At 42.4% G+C, this 13,504-nt stretch overlaps 1 long non-coding RNA gene across 1 annotated transcript in view; it reads left to right on the forward strand.

The window, feature by feature from the left end:
• Nucleotides 1-12,683, forward strand: part of LOC122803367 — a 195,723-nt gene extending 183,040 nt beyond the window's left edge. The window contains exon 3 of the long non-coding RNA XR_006365111.1: nt 11,977-12,683. This is a non-coding gene — a long non-coding RNA (uncharacterized LOC122803367). The remainder of the gene's footprint in view (nt 1-11,976) is intronic.
• The last annotated feature ends 821 nt before the right edge of the window (nt 12,684-13,504 follow it).

Below are 13,504 nucleotides of genomic sequence, written 5' to 3' on the forward strand. Positions count from 1 at the left end.
TCAGTGGCTTCTATTTGCCCAATGGTCCTTTCAGAAACTTCCGCCTTTCTCACCTGATCCTGCTCACAGACCGATGCAAACAGGATCTCAGTTGGTGGCTATGCTCCACCAATCTGGATGAGGGGAAATAGTTTGTTCCACCATCACCTGTTGCCACCGTGACCATGGACGCCTCCCAGATGGGGTGGGGAGGGCATTATCTTGGCAGGACTGTCCAAGGCATGTGGCAAGATCACGAGGTATATCTGCACATCAGTGTTCTAGAGACGAGAGCAGTGCTTCTGGCGTTGTGGGCACTTCAGAGCTTTCTCCCTCTTGGGACGTTTGCGATACATTCGGACAACATGTCCATGGTATGGTACTTGAACAAACAGGGAGGAACCAGATCTTGCCCTCTGTGCAGAGAGGCCATGCGAGGGTGGCAGTAGGCAGTATCTTCCCAACGGTTCCTAGTGGCAACGCACGTTCTGGGGAAGGCCAATGTGATAGCAGACAGGCTGAGCAGAGCTATTCTCATGCCTTATGAGTGGTCCCTGAACCCTCGGGTTGCGGAACAAATATTCATCAGGTGGGGTCAGCCTTGCTGCAACCTTTTTAACAATCCCCTCAATGCCAAATGCAGCAATTACTAATCCCCCCACAGGGGGAATCACCCAGGGACGCTCTAGTCCATGATTGGCCCTCCGGTCTGCTCTATGCTTTCCCTCCATTTCCTCTGTTACCAAGAGTGATTCAGAAAGCCCTATCCTTGGGAAGCAAGATGATTTTAATTGCCCCACACTGGCCTCACCAAGTCTGGTTCTCCTTCCTCCATCCATTCGTGGTGGACACTCCGTGGATTCTGGACCCAGTACCAGACCTGCTGACACACATGTCGGGACAGTTCCACCCTTCCCTGCGGACCCTCAGGTTGACAGCCTGGCTACTCCACTTTCGTCGCTAGTCAGGCTTCATCATTTTTCACCTGAGGTAGTACACATTTTATCGTCCTCTCATAAGTCTTCGACTAGGAAGATTTATTCCAGCAAATGGAAGAGATTCTCTTTTGGGGCTCATGCTCAAGGAATCGACCCCTACACAGCTCCAGTTCCTGCGGTCTTGGAGTTCTTGTCCATGCTCTTTCAGCAGGGTTCTGCGCCTGCCACTATTAAAGTACAGTTGGCGGCTATTTCTAGCTTTCATACCTCCTATGAGCCTTCCCTTATGGCTCACAAACTCTGTAAGGCCTTTTTAAAGGGCACCTTATTAGTCTGGCCTCCTATTTCTGAACCTGTTATGCCTTGGGATTTAAACCTGGTTTTGCAAGCCCTTACTTCCCCACCAGCTGCCACCTGTGAGTTAAAGTTTCTGTCTTGGAAAATGGCTTTTCTGATAGCCATTACATCAGCCAGACGAGTGTCGGAGATTCAAGCCCTCTCCATTAAACCCCCATATTTAATTTTTCATAAGGACAGAGTCTCTCTTCGACCTAACCCGTCCTTTCTCCCTAAAGTTACATCTACTGTTAATCTCAACCAGTCTATTGAACTCCCAGTGTTCTTTCCTCAATATTCGAACAAGGCAGAGTTTAGAGTTCATCAACTAGATGTGCACAGACAATTGCGATTCTACACAGACAGGACCAAACATCTACGAAGGTCTGACCAATTGTTTGTTTCCTTTTCAGACAATAGAGCGGGATCCTCTGTTTTCAAGGTTACCATTTCCAGATGGATTGCTAATTGTATTTCCTTTATTTATTCTTCAGCAGGAAAAACTCTACCGTTCCCCGTCAAGGCTCACTCTACTAGGGCTGTTTCTGTGTCTATAGCATACCATGCTAGACTATCCTTGGATGATATTTGTGCTGCAGCCACATGGGCTTCCCCCCATACCTTTGTTACTCATTACAAACTGGACGTGGCCTCAAGGGGTAGGGCTTCCTTTGGTTCCACAGTCCACAGGAGTATCTTCCTTTGAGCCTCCCAGGATAGAGGTGCTGGGGACGCTGTCCCGTGAGTAAGAATGTAGGCGAGATTGGACTACATAACATCAAGAAGTTATGTACTCACCATAATGTTCGATGTATGTAGTCCATCTCGCCTCACATTCTTACGTACCCTCCCACCTGCCCCCTTCCTGGAGGATCTGGAGGTTAGGTTTGGTACTAGAGTACCCTTCAATAATAGTTGTTTTTTTTCTTACCTCCTTGGTAGTACTACATTGTAGTTTTTGTTGTTGTGTGTATATGGCGTGTCTGTGGTTTTGCAGCAAACTAGATCTGGGGTTATGGAGCAGTGCAGCATGGGATACCTGCTTGGCCCAGCCAATGAGAGACTTCAAGCTAGTAAATAATTGGCCGAGTCAGAGCCGATATTCGGCTCCGAACAGTGAGTAAGAATGTGAGGCAAGATGGACTACATACATCAAACGTTATGGTGAGTACATAACTTCTTGTTCCATGAAGCATGATAGTGGCTGATCTCTTTCAGTACGGTAGCTCAGTGGTAGTTATGTGGGTAAAAGTTAAGTATAGACAGCTGCAAATAAGGCCTGTTTAAGGATCAAAGCCTTGCTACTTGTCACAGTCTTAACCTTTAAGTTTGAAAACAGTCCTAACTGGACTCTAGAAGGGGCAGCATGTACCAGAAGGAAGGCAATCCAGAGGGTATTCCTGTGAGAGAGGAACTGATACCCTTTAAAGGACGGGCCACTTGGATGTAGTCCTGCCTGTGAACAATAGCAAGGAAAAGGTATTTCAGGTTGTCCTTGCATGTGGGGAAGTATAAAGAGAAGCTTAGCGGAGTGGGGCTTAGCAGAGTGGAGCCTTATTAGGTGTCTGTAAGTACTGTTCATCTATTTTAGCCAGAATCCTGTGACACTGTGTCTGATGGAAAAGACACACTGCACATGTCTTATGTTGTAGAGTGCCTGTAGAGTATGAGCATTTAGCAAATAAAGAGTTTTTGTTTGCAATGGTAATTGATTGAATACTGCAGACAGAAGTTTTAGGTAAAATGTATTTTTTCCTTTTGTGAAATAAATATAAACTTCAGAGCAAAAAAAAGCCTCTAGTGACTGATTTAATTGTTCCAAGTAAAATAATTTGCTACATTATGTCTTTTTACATAATCATGCATTGTCTCAAATTTTTTGTACTTCCAAAGTGAATGGGCTTTGAATAGCTCCCAGTCAGTGTGCAAGACTGCAGGATCTCCCATTTCAGTCTGTATTTCAGACATATTGCCATTGTTATGTTTAGTTTGTACATAAATAGAGATCTCTAGATTCAAGATTTGTAAGAAAGTAAGAGATAATTGTGGTGATGTGTGAATCTTCCATTAAAGTAAGTACAGCACTAGCAGGGGTCTACATCTGGTAGTGCAGTTTGCAAATATCCCTTTGTACTTACCTGGCATTCATATCTTGGGTGCAGTTCACACTTTCAGTACTGGCCTTTCAGGATCAATTTCTGTATGATTTCAACATTTCATAAGGTGGAGGGCATACTGTATTTGTCTTAACCATTTATTTTAAAGCATTGCATTTCCTGGTGGATAGTTACATTATATTGTGATAGTTTATCATTGTCTGTCATAAAATAAATTTGACATAAACAGAAAGCTTTGTCAAAAATTTGATCTCTGAGCACAAAACCAGAGTAGGAAGTAGGGTACTTCAAGCTCCTTCAGGTGTAAGGGGCCATGTCATGAATGGGCAGAACCGTAGTATAACAGGTGTGCATCATAATGTTGTTTGTTCATAGGTTCATAGGTGTGTACTAGGTAATGGCCCTGAGCCCTATGTAAGCCTAGCCAATAAGAATACATAGTATCATGTCAATAGACGTTAGTTCCCATTGCCTCTATCTAGCAGGGCAGCTGAGGTGATCCCTGGGGTGAATTTTCTATTTCCCATCCACTCATCAATATTTCTTTTGAAGAGGGCCAGAGTGGAGCTCTGCTTGACGTGGATAGGGAGTCTGTTCCAGAGCATGGGCAGTCCTTGGGTAGGGAACCTATCCCTCCAGAATGTTCTATTTAATGTGGCAACAAGATTGAGGTCCCTGGAGTGTGTGGCATGGCGGTATTGGTTTTTTTTATATGTTGCATGTCTAGCAGCTCTGGGTCAGACATGGCTTTGTAGGTTAAGCAGATATCGCCTCTAAGGAGGCAATATGAGACTGAGTATAGCTGGTGTTTTTTGTGTCTTTCAGTATAGGGAATGTGTTTAAGGAGTAGAATCCTCTTGGTGAGGTATTTTTGTGGCCTTTCTAGCTGTTGCAGGTGTCTAGTGAGGTAAATGCCAAAAGGGGCATTGTATTCTATAATAGGTCTAATGAGGGATGAGTAGAGAGGGACAATGACCTCTTTCTTCCTGATGAGAAATCCTTTCTGATGAGATGTGCCACATAAAAGGATTTTCTAACCACAGTGGTGATGTGGTTGTCAAAGGAGAAGTTGCTATCAACCTGTGTTCCATGATCTGTTATTACACCTTCTGAGTTAAATGGAACACCATTGATGTGGTAGCTTATGGGCACAGAGTTTTTCCCAAAGGGAATAACGATGCATTTTTTGGCATATAGTTTAAGGCCGTGGTTCAGGCACCAGTCATTGGTGTCAGTGAGGCCCCTTTGTAGGATGTCTACATAAGTTGGGGATTCTATAATGGCTCCTAGTTTGCAATCATCTGCAAACTTGGTCAGCCAGAGTCCTTTTATGCTGGCTTGAACCTATGAGAAGTAGATGCCAAACAGAAGGGGACCCAGGACAGATCCCTGTGGGACACCACTCATGACTGGTCGGTAGCCTGATTTGGAGTCTACAACCTTCACAGTGTGAGTTCTATCCATGAGCCATTTAGCAACTCACCTTGTGACATAGGTGTTAATGCCTAGATTAGTGAGTCTATCAATGATTCCCGAGTGGGGAATGGTATCAAAGGCCTTGGCAAGATCGAGATAGACTGTGTGTAGCACCTTGCCCTCATCCACAGCTCTGATGACAGACTCAAAGAAGTCTACCGGACTGAGCAGGCATGATCTATTCTTCACAAATCCAAACTGCGTGGGGTCCAGAGTTTGGAGATTTCCTAAATTCCTATTTATAAGGTTTACAATGATACGTTCCATAGCCTTGCATATCAGACTAGTCATGCTAATGGGGCAGTAGTTTCTGGGGTCTGTAGTCATTCCCCCTTTGTGGAGTGGGATGACCATGGCCATTCACCATTCAGTGGGTCCAAAGCCTGAAGTGAGGCTGTGATTGAACAGGGCACTCAGGTGTGGTGCCAGTTCATTTTGTAGCTCATGTAGGACACATCCAGGGTAATCTATAAACCTATATTATCGGGTCCATGGAAGCTGTGTTCTTGGCTTTAGACAGTGCGGTTTTAACCTGAGCAGCAGTAATATTAGGAACCTGACACTCCTCAGGAACTGCGATTGACCCTTTGGGGGGTGAAAGGGGGGTAAAGTTTGCATTGAACCTATCAGCCAATATATTGGCAATGTTAGCTGACTCGGTATATGAGTTGCCATTGTGCTGTAGCACAGAGCAGACCTGAGTGTTGCCCTGAAGATTCTTGACATAACTATAAAATGCCTTGTGGTTGTTCATAGGTTCATAGGTAGGTATTAGGCTATTGACCCTAGGGCCTATATAAGCCTAGCCAAAAGGTACCCTGGCTTTCGCCACCCAAGAAAATTATTTTCCTGTGCCACTGTCGAGCAGAGCCACAGAAGTGATCCCAGGGGTGAATTTCCTATCTCCCATCCAATCATCAAGATTTTTCTTGAAGAGTGCTAATGAGGAGCTTTGTTTGATATAGATAGGTAGTTTGTTCCAGAGTATGGGAAGTCTCTGGACAGGAATCTATCCCTCCAGCATGTTCTGTTTATTGTGGTGACAAGGTTTAGATCCCTAGAGCATGTAGCTCATAGGGATTGGGATTTCTTTAAGTGGAGCATGTCTAAAAGCTCTGGGTTTGACATAGCTTTGTGTGTTAGGCAGAGATCGCCTCTGAGTAGGTGATATGCGACAGAGTAAAGCTGCAGTTTTTTGAGACTGTCTGCATAGGTCATCTGTTTGAGGCCGGTAATCCTCTTTGTGAGGTATTTCTGTGGCCTTTCCAGTTGTTGTAGATGTCTTGTGAGGTACATACCAAAAGGGGCATTGTACTCTATAATGGGTCTAATGAGTGATGAGTAGAGGGGAACAATGACCTCTTTTTTCCTGGATGAGAAACCTTTTGTGATGAGGTGTGTCACATAGAAGGATTTCCTGACTACTGTGGTGATTATCAAAGGAGAGACTACTGTCCACCTGTGTCCCAAGGTCTCTTATCACACTTTTGGTGTTAAGTAGACTACCACCTATGTGGTAGTTCATGGGTACAGAGTTTTACCAAAAGGGATGACAATGCACTTTTTGGCATTGAGCTTGAGGCCATGGCTTTAACACCAGGCATCTGTCTCAGCGAGGTCCATTTGTAGGATGTCCACATCTTTTGGAGTTTTGATTATGGCTCCTAGTTTGCAGTCATCTGCGAACTTCATTAGCCAAAGACCTTCTGTGTTAGCCTGTACTTCAGAGAAGTAGATACCAAACAGGAGAGGACCCAGGACTGAACCCTGTGGTACTCCACTTGTCACTGGTCTGAAGTTGGATTTGGAGTCTGCTACTTTCACAGTGTGGGTTCTGTCAGTGAGTCAGTTGGCAACCCATCTTGTGACATAGGGATTTATACCTAGTTTAGTGAGTTTGTCTATAATTCCAGAGTGGGGGATGGTGTCGAAAGCCTTGGCGAGATCTAAATAGGCTGTGTGAACCACCTTACCCTCATCTACGGCTTTGGTGACTGCTTCAAAGACATCTATCAGATTTAAGTGACATGATCTGCCTTTTACAAACCTGAACTGGGTCGGGTCCTGAGTTTGGAGATTGCCAATGTCATTGTTTATAAGTTCAATGATGATACATTCCATAGCCTTGCAGACCAGGCTCATTAGGCTAATGGGGCTGTAGTTTCCGGGGTCTATGGTGGCTCCCCCTTTGTGGAGTGGGATAACTGTTGCTGTGCGCCATTCAGTGGACACATAGCCTGAGGTGAGGCTATGATTGAACATGGTACTTAGGTGGGGTGCCAGTTTGTTCCGTAGTTCATGTAGAACACAGCCTTGGATGTTGTCAGGTCCCATGGATGCTGTGTTCTTGGCTTTGGATAGTGTGTTTTTACCTGTGCAGCCATGATTACAGGAACTTTGCATTCTTCTGGTATAGAGATAGGCCCTTTAGGGGATGACAGGGGGGTAAAGTTAACACTGAACCTATCTGCAAGGATGTTGGCAATATCAGTTGGCTCTGTATATTTAGTGCCATTGTGCTGTAACTCAGAGCCGATCTGAGTGTTGCCATTGAGATTCTTGACATAGCTATCGAATGCTTTGTGGTTGTATTTAGAGTCAGTGGCGATTTTGTTTTCATAACTAGCTTTGGAGGATTTTATGAGGGATCTCATCTTCTTACTGAGGCTGACCAGGGAGTTTCTCCAATCATGGGATTTTACTCTTTTTAGCAACAGTTTCTTTCTTCTGTTATAGAGTTTGTTTATGGCAGGGGACCACCAGATTGGCTTCCTTTTTTTGGAGGATAGCATCTTGGTTCTGTTAGGGATTGCATGATCCATGCACTCTTGTAAGTGCTTATAAAGTGCATTTGTGTAGGATTCAGCTGTCATACCTCTATTGTCCGTCAGCATGGGTGTCGTGAAATTTGCCACTTCTGTCTTAAGAAGCGTGAAGTTGGCTTTGGAGAAATTTTTTACTGTGGTTTCCCTAATGGGGGGAGGGGGAGGGATGTGGATGTCTAGGGTGATTAGCTTGTGGTCGGATCTGACCAATGAGGAGCTGACCTCTGGTGCAGAGCACCAGTTGCCCATGTTGGTAATAACCAGGTCTAGGATATTGCTGCCTCTGGTGGGGGTGTGGATAAGTTGATCCAAGGCATTGGAATTTATGAATTCCAGAAAATGTTGAGCACAAGAGTTGGTACATGAGTAGTTTTCCCAGTTAATGGTAGGGTGGTTGAAATCACCCATTATTAGGGTGTTAGGTTGTTCCCTAATATTTTCCAGTGTATCAAGAAATGAGGAGTGGGAATCCTGGGGCATGGTCGGGGATCTGTAGCAAGCTACAGTTTGGATTGTGGTCTTGCCCAGAGTTAGTTGCACTTGGATAATCTCGGATGCATTATGCTGAGCAGCTAGCCTGGAGGTGTGTATATCCTTAATGAATATGGACACGCCTCCACCTTAAATGTTTAGGTCCAGGTTAGGTGGCTGAAAGGTGTGGTATGAATTATAGCCTGGTAATGCAGGGGTACTCTCTGGAGCCTTGAACCAGGTCTCTGTCACTGCACAGATGTCGATGTTCTCCATTTTAAGGAGTGCTTCGAGTGAGTGCATTTTGAGGTTTAGACTTCTAGCATTGAGTAGCAATACCCTCAGATTCGTCTTGCCTGTACCTGTTATGGTGGTGAATTTGTCATTTGAACCTTGCCTAAAAAAGGCACTATAGGAGTGGCTAGAGCCTTAGCCAGTATCCTGAATCCCAGGGGCGACAGGTGCAGGCCATCTCTGGCAAAGCATTGTGGTTTGTCGATCATGTCATCCCAGGCAGACAGTTACTGGATCCCCTTAGAATGACACCAGAAGCTTAGCCAATTGTTGAAGTCAATCATTTTGTCCTTGTACTGTGGTAGCATTCTGGGTGATGGCAGGATGCTACTCAGGACTAGGGTCATACCTGCCTCGGCTACAAGATCGGACAGCTCCTCCATGTCCCTTTTCATGTAGTCCAGGGAGGTATGTCTCAGGTCATTCACACCAACATGGACAATGACAGAGTCATATTTGTACTTGTTGTGGAGTGACCTGAGTGCATGCGTTATGTGGCGGATCCTGGCACCCGACAGGCAGCTGACAGTAACTTTCTCCTTGTTTAGCCTGGTGAGTGGAACATCAGTGTGCCTGACTATAGAGTCACCTATGACTAGAGTGTTGGGTACGTTGTTATGCCTTATGGGCTGTGGTTGAGTGGCACACTGAGTTTGTGGGCTGTGTATCATTTGGGTTGTGTTGGGGGGTGGAGGTTGCTTGTGTTTCTCCTTTGGAGGTCCCTGTTGCTTGGGCAGGTTTTTACTGAGAGCATCCGCGAATGTAGGTGTGTGTTTTGTGTTTCTATGTGTGTGTTTTGGTGGTATAGGTTTTGAGGGACTATGTGCTGAGTGTGGTGTGGTGCAAGTGTTTACCTTCTCCTCTTGACTGTCTAGTCCAGTCTTAGGTGAATAGAGCTTTGCTTTCAGTTTTTACTACATAAGTGCATCTCTCACAGGTTGTAGTGTTGGGTGGTAGGAGGAGAGGGTTGTCTGTGTACGTGAGGCAATTACTGCATTGCCCCAAGATGCCCAGATTCATCAGGTAGACAGGAGAAAACACCGGGAGCTGACCCTTAGACATGCCTGGATAGGTGCTTATTTGTTAAGTACTAGAAACTGTTTTCCTTTAGACAGTGAGGAAAGTTGAGTGCTGTAGTAATTTATAACTTATTTAGTGCTTACAATAAGTTTTGAACAAGTGCTGAGCTCAAAGAAACAGACGAGTGCTGAAACAAAAAAAACTGGCTAGTTCTAAGAAACAAAATTAAGCTAGAAGGCTTCTCTCCAACACAGAAAGGCTTGGGGGCTTAGAAGCCCACAAATAGTCCTGGTCACAGCAAATCTGTATCCAGACTAGACTACCCACAGGAAAGGCAGGAAACAAGTTAGATTTTTTTTTTTTTTTTTAAGTGGAAAGAGAGAAAGGAGGAGCAGAAACTACGCTGATTGGCCTTCTCAAGTGTTCTCCCTGTATTAGGTAGAATGATGTAATGACACTAGACTGGGAGGAGGGTCTCAGATCAAATTTACAGTAGGGGCAGGCAACTGCAAAGCCACCAACTATAAGAACAGCATACCAATAGGGAGAGAGGGTGGGAAACAAACTGCAGCAATGTTTCTCATAGCAGAAAAACAGCAGTGAGCCTTTAAATGAAAGTTTTAGACAGCTAAAGGAGCCTCTAGAGAAAGATTTTAACCACAAACAAGTTATCAGAATCAAACAACCCAACAGATGCTTAATAAAAGTGGACAATTTCCAGTTAATACCTCACACACAGTGAAACTAGCTAAAAAAATATACAGTATACAAAGTGCTATAAATAACTCAAAAAATAAGCAAAAAAACAGGATACTTAATGTTATATATTATAGATCCGAGTTTGCTCAGTGTCTTTCCTTCGATTAGCTCAGTGTGAAATGGCAGAAACACTCACAACTTAACTTCTTAGGTAACAGAAAGTTGAAACCTGAGACAACTTTTAAGAAAATAAAAGCTCAAAAGAACCAATGAGGTTCCTTAGTATTTGCTGCTATTTTGTTTTCATAGCTAGCTTTATAGGATTTGATGAGGTATCTCATTTTTTTGCTAAGGCTACCTAATGATTTTTTTCCAGTCTTGGGACTTTACCCTTTTCTGCAATAGTTTCTTCCTTCTGTTGTAGAGTTTGTTTATGGTAGGGGACCATCAGTTTGGCTTCCTTTTTTTTGAAGGTAAGCGTCTTGTTCTGTTTGTTATGTCTCTATTCATGCACTTGTGAATGTGTTCATATAGCACAATGGTGTGTGATTCAGCAATCGAGTTTAAGCATCATTATGCTGTTTTCTGTTAATATTCATAAGAGGGAGCTATCACTCACTTAACCTCCCTGTGTAGTGGTTGTCTGGCAGGCTGCTTAAGGGGGTTATGAAGCAGAATTACCATACACTGATAATCTCTACTGGCATGATATTGTGTAAATGTCCTTCCCAAAACACATTTGTGCAAATTTGCTATTCTGACCTGTTATGCTGCAGCTTCCACAAAAAAATGCTTCATGCTTTAGATCCTATGCAAACCAAAGTTTCTTTCTTGTAATATTAAATTGACTCATACCATAAATAAGATCTCTAGTATGGTGATGTGACCAGTAATGCACTGGCTTCCTTAAAAATGCTGCAGTGTACCTTTTCTAGATTCTTTCCTAAGACATAAACATTTTACCATAAAAATCCTTTTCTTGCCTTGCATTTTGCTGAATTCCAGAAACAGAAAAAATGTATTCTGCATTTATTGGGTACATTCTGTCTACCCACAGAGACAGAACAAAAGGGAGAGAGACTAGCTTTTTCTTTTCACTGTTTGTACCCACCGGTCAGTCAAAGTCATCTCATTAAGGCTAGGAGTATCCCTTCCCCACCACTATTTTGTCACAGAACAGAAAATGAAAGGCTCAGGCTAATTCTTATTTGACAAGTTCAGCAGGAATCCCTAAGTGAAGTCCATGCTACTCCATTTGTAGAGGGATATATATGGCAGTTACAAGGAGTACAGCACTTTCAATAAATATTATGACACAAATATCCTTGCTGAGAAACATGTTTCATTTGACAGGTTCTTTAGTATGATTTACCTTAAAAGAAGTACTTCTGTCTTCCCTGCTTGATGGTTTTGCAGGCTTTTGTAGCAAGTCCTGTGAAGTAGTGCAACAAAGCCCTGACCATGGTCCAGGAGGCCCACATTCAGCTAGCAGTTTATGGTAGGAAAGGTGTTGAGATAGGAGACCTTTGCAAAGATAACATTTTTTGCATGCAAATTTTTCTGTGGTGCTGTAGTTAAATACCAATAAAACCAATACTTGTTGCAGATGAAAGTTCAACATGTAAATCTTAGCACCTCTAACTGGGGTTCCAAAGATTTCTGGTTCATTTGTGACCACTTATCACAGAATACAAGAAGTTACACCAACTGTTTCATTTCTTTTTGGGGTCATATATTAAACTCAGTATTCAAGTAATAATTCATTAACTTAGTGAAAAGAGCTTGGTCACTGTTTTGTTTTCTTTGTTTTTAATTTTGCAGATTCATAATTGTGGCAGAACTTGCAAGGCGTTCGAATAAGAACAATGCCACATTTCAAGACTCGGAGGCTACAAAAGGATGGAAGAATAGTGAACTTGTGTTACTTATACAAAGTGTTCTTTCTTCCACAAATATATGTATACTGTGAGAAAAATGGATGCTTGGGAGCACAATGGTGATTAATAATGGCTTAGCCATTTTTCATTGTAAAATCTTTACAAGATGACCTGCGTTTACATATGGCATTATGGATAAGCATATGGGAAATATCTTCATGGACAAACAGCATTACTGAAGTGATGAATATGAATTTGCAAGACCTTAATGAACCAGCTGGTGACAGATGGGCTTGGTGTGATGAGGTCATGAATAGCTGCACTCTATTAAATAGCAATAATGTTGTGATGAATTTGAATTACAAGAGCACACAGTTACTACATTTTTATTTCAGAGGAACACAGTTCAGTTTATTTAGTTTCAGTATAGGGTGCTCAGTACTAAGAAAACCAGGGTATGGCATACGTTTTCTATATTTGGTCTCCATTCAATTCATGCAGTCAAACCATTCATTTAGAGGCACTGTGAAAACTTGTTCACAGTACTAAAATGCTGTTTTTACACACACCCCAATCAGTTGCAGTGTTTTTTTTTAATTGGGAATTAGTGATTTGCAAAACATTGCTAATAAAGGTCCTCTTCACACTCATGAGGCAGATTTCATTTAGCCATTTATTCATTTATGTTACCCACAATGTTAAACTAATACAATTAGTTTTATGTTTTAATAACTGAAGACATGTTTCAGGCTACATTTCCATGGTATCATAGCAGAGCATACTATTGCATTATGAAAGACACTTGTATTAAGAAACAAAATCTTTTTTAAATAAATACACACTTAAGATGAGTTTTCAGGCCAATCCAAAGATGTTAGTTTGACTTGCATTTTGTGTTTTTCAGACTAACATTTTTGATGTAATTTGGCATGCTACTGGTTTGCTCAATAATAAATGTGATTTTATCCTAGATTGTTATTGTTCAGCAAGTAACAAAGAATACTATAAAAACTAACACTAATGAACATAAAACTATCTTCTAATATCAAAAGCATTGCTCAGCAGTTTTGTTACATGTCAGCATTAATGTCCTCATGTAATACATGATGCTACAAATGATTTATGTTGATTTAATTTAAATTATTATAATGACAGACACAGTCAAACACCTTTTCCCTGGTGGTTACAAAGTCACAAGCTTAGCAACTGATTTTAAACAATACTTCTGTTTATGGTGTGGTCAGAGTAATCACCATGTGACTGGATTCCTTATTCTCCAATAAGTATTTATCATGCATACTGTCACAAGCTAGAGACACCCTGGAGGATCCTTATACTCCTGATGTCTAACCACAAGGAGTCACCTTTGTTTCTTATTAACTAATTGTGTTGAGTTTCTTTCCCAAGCGTTAGCTAAACTAGAATACTTTTCATAGTACAGGCCTTTAGCCAGATGCATGTATAGTAAGACA

Source organism: Protopterus annectens, chromosome 5.part1, assembly GCF_019279795.1.
Source record: "Protopterus annectens isolate FY-2018-M chromosome 5.part1, PAN1.0, whole genome shotgun sequence".
NCBI lineage: Eukaryota > Metazoa > Chordata > Ceratodontiformes > Protopteridae > Protopterus > Protopterus annectens.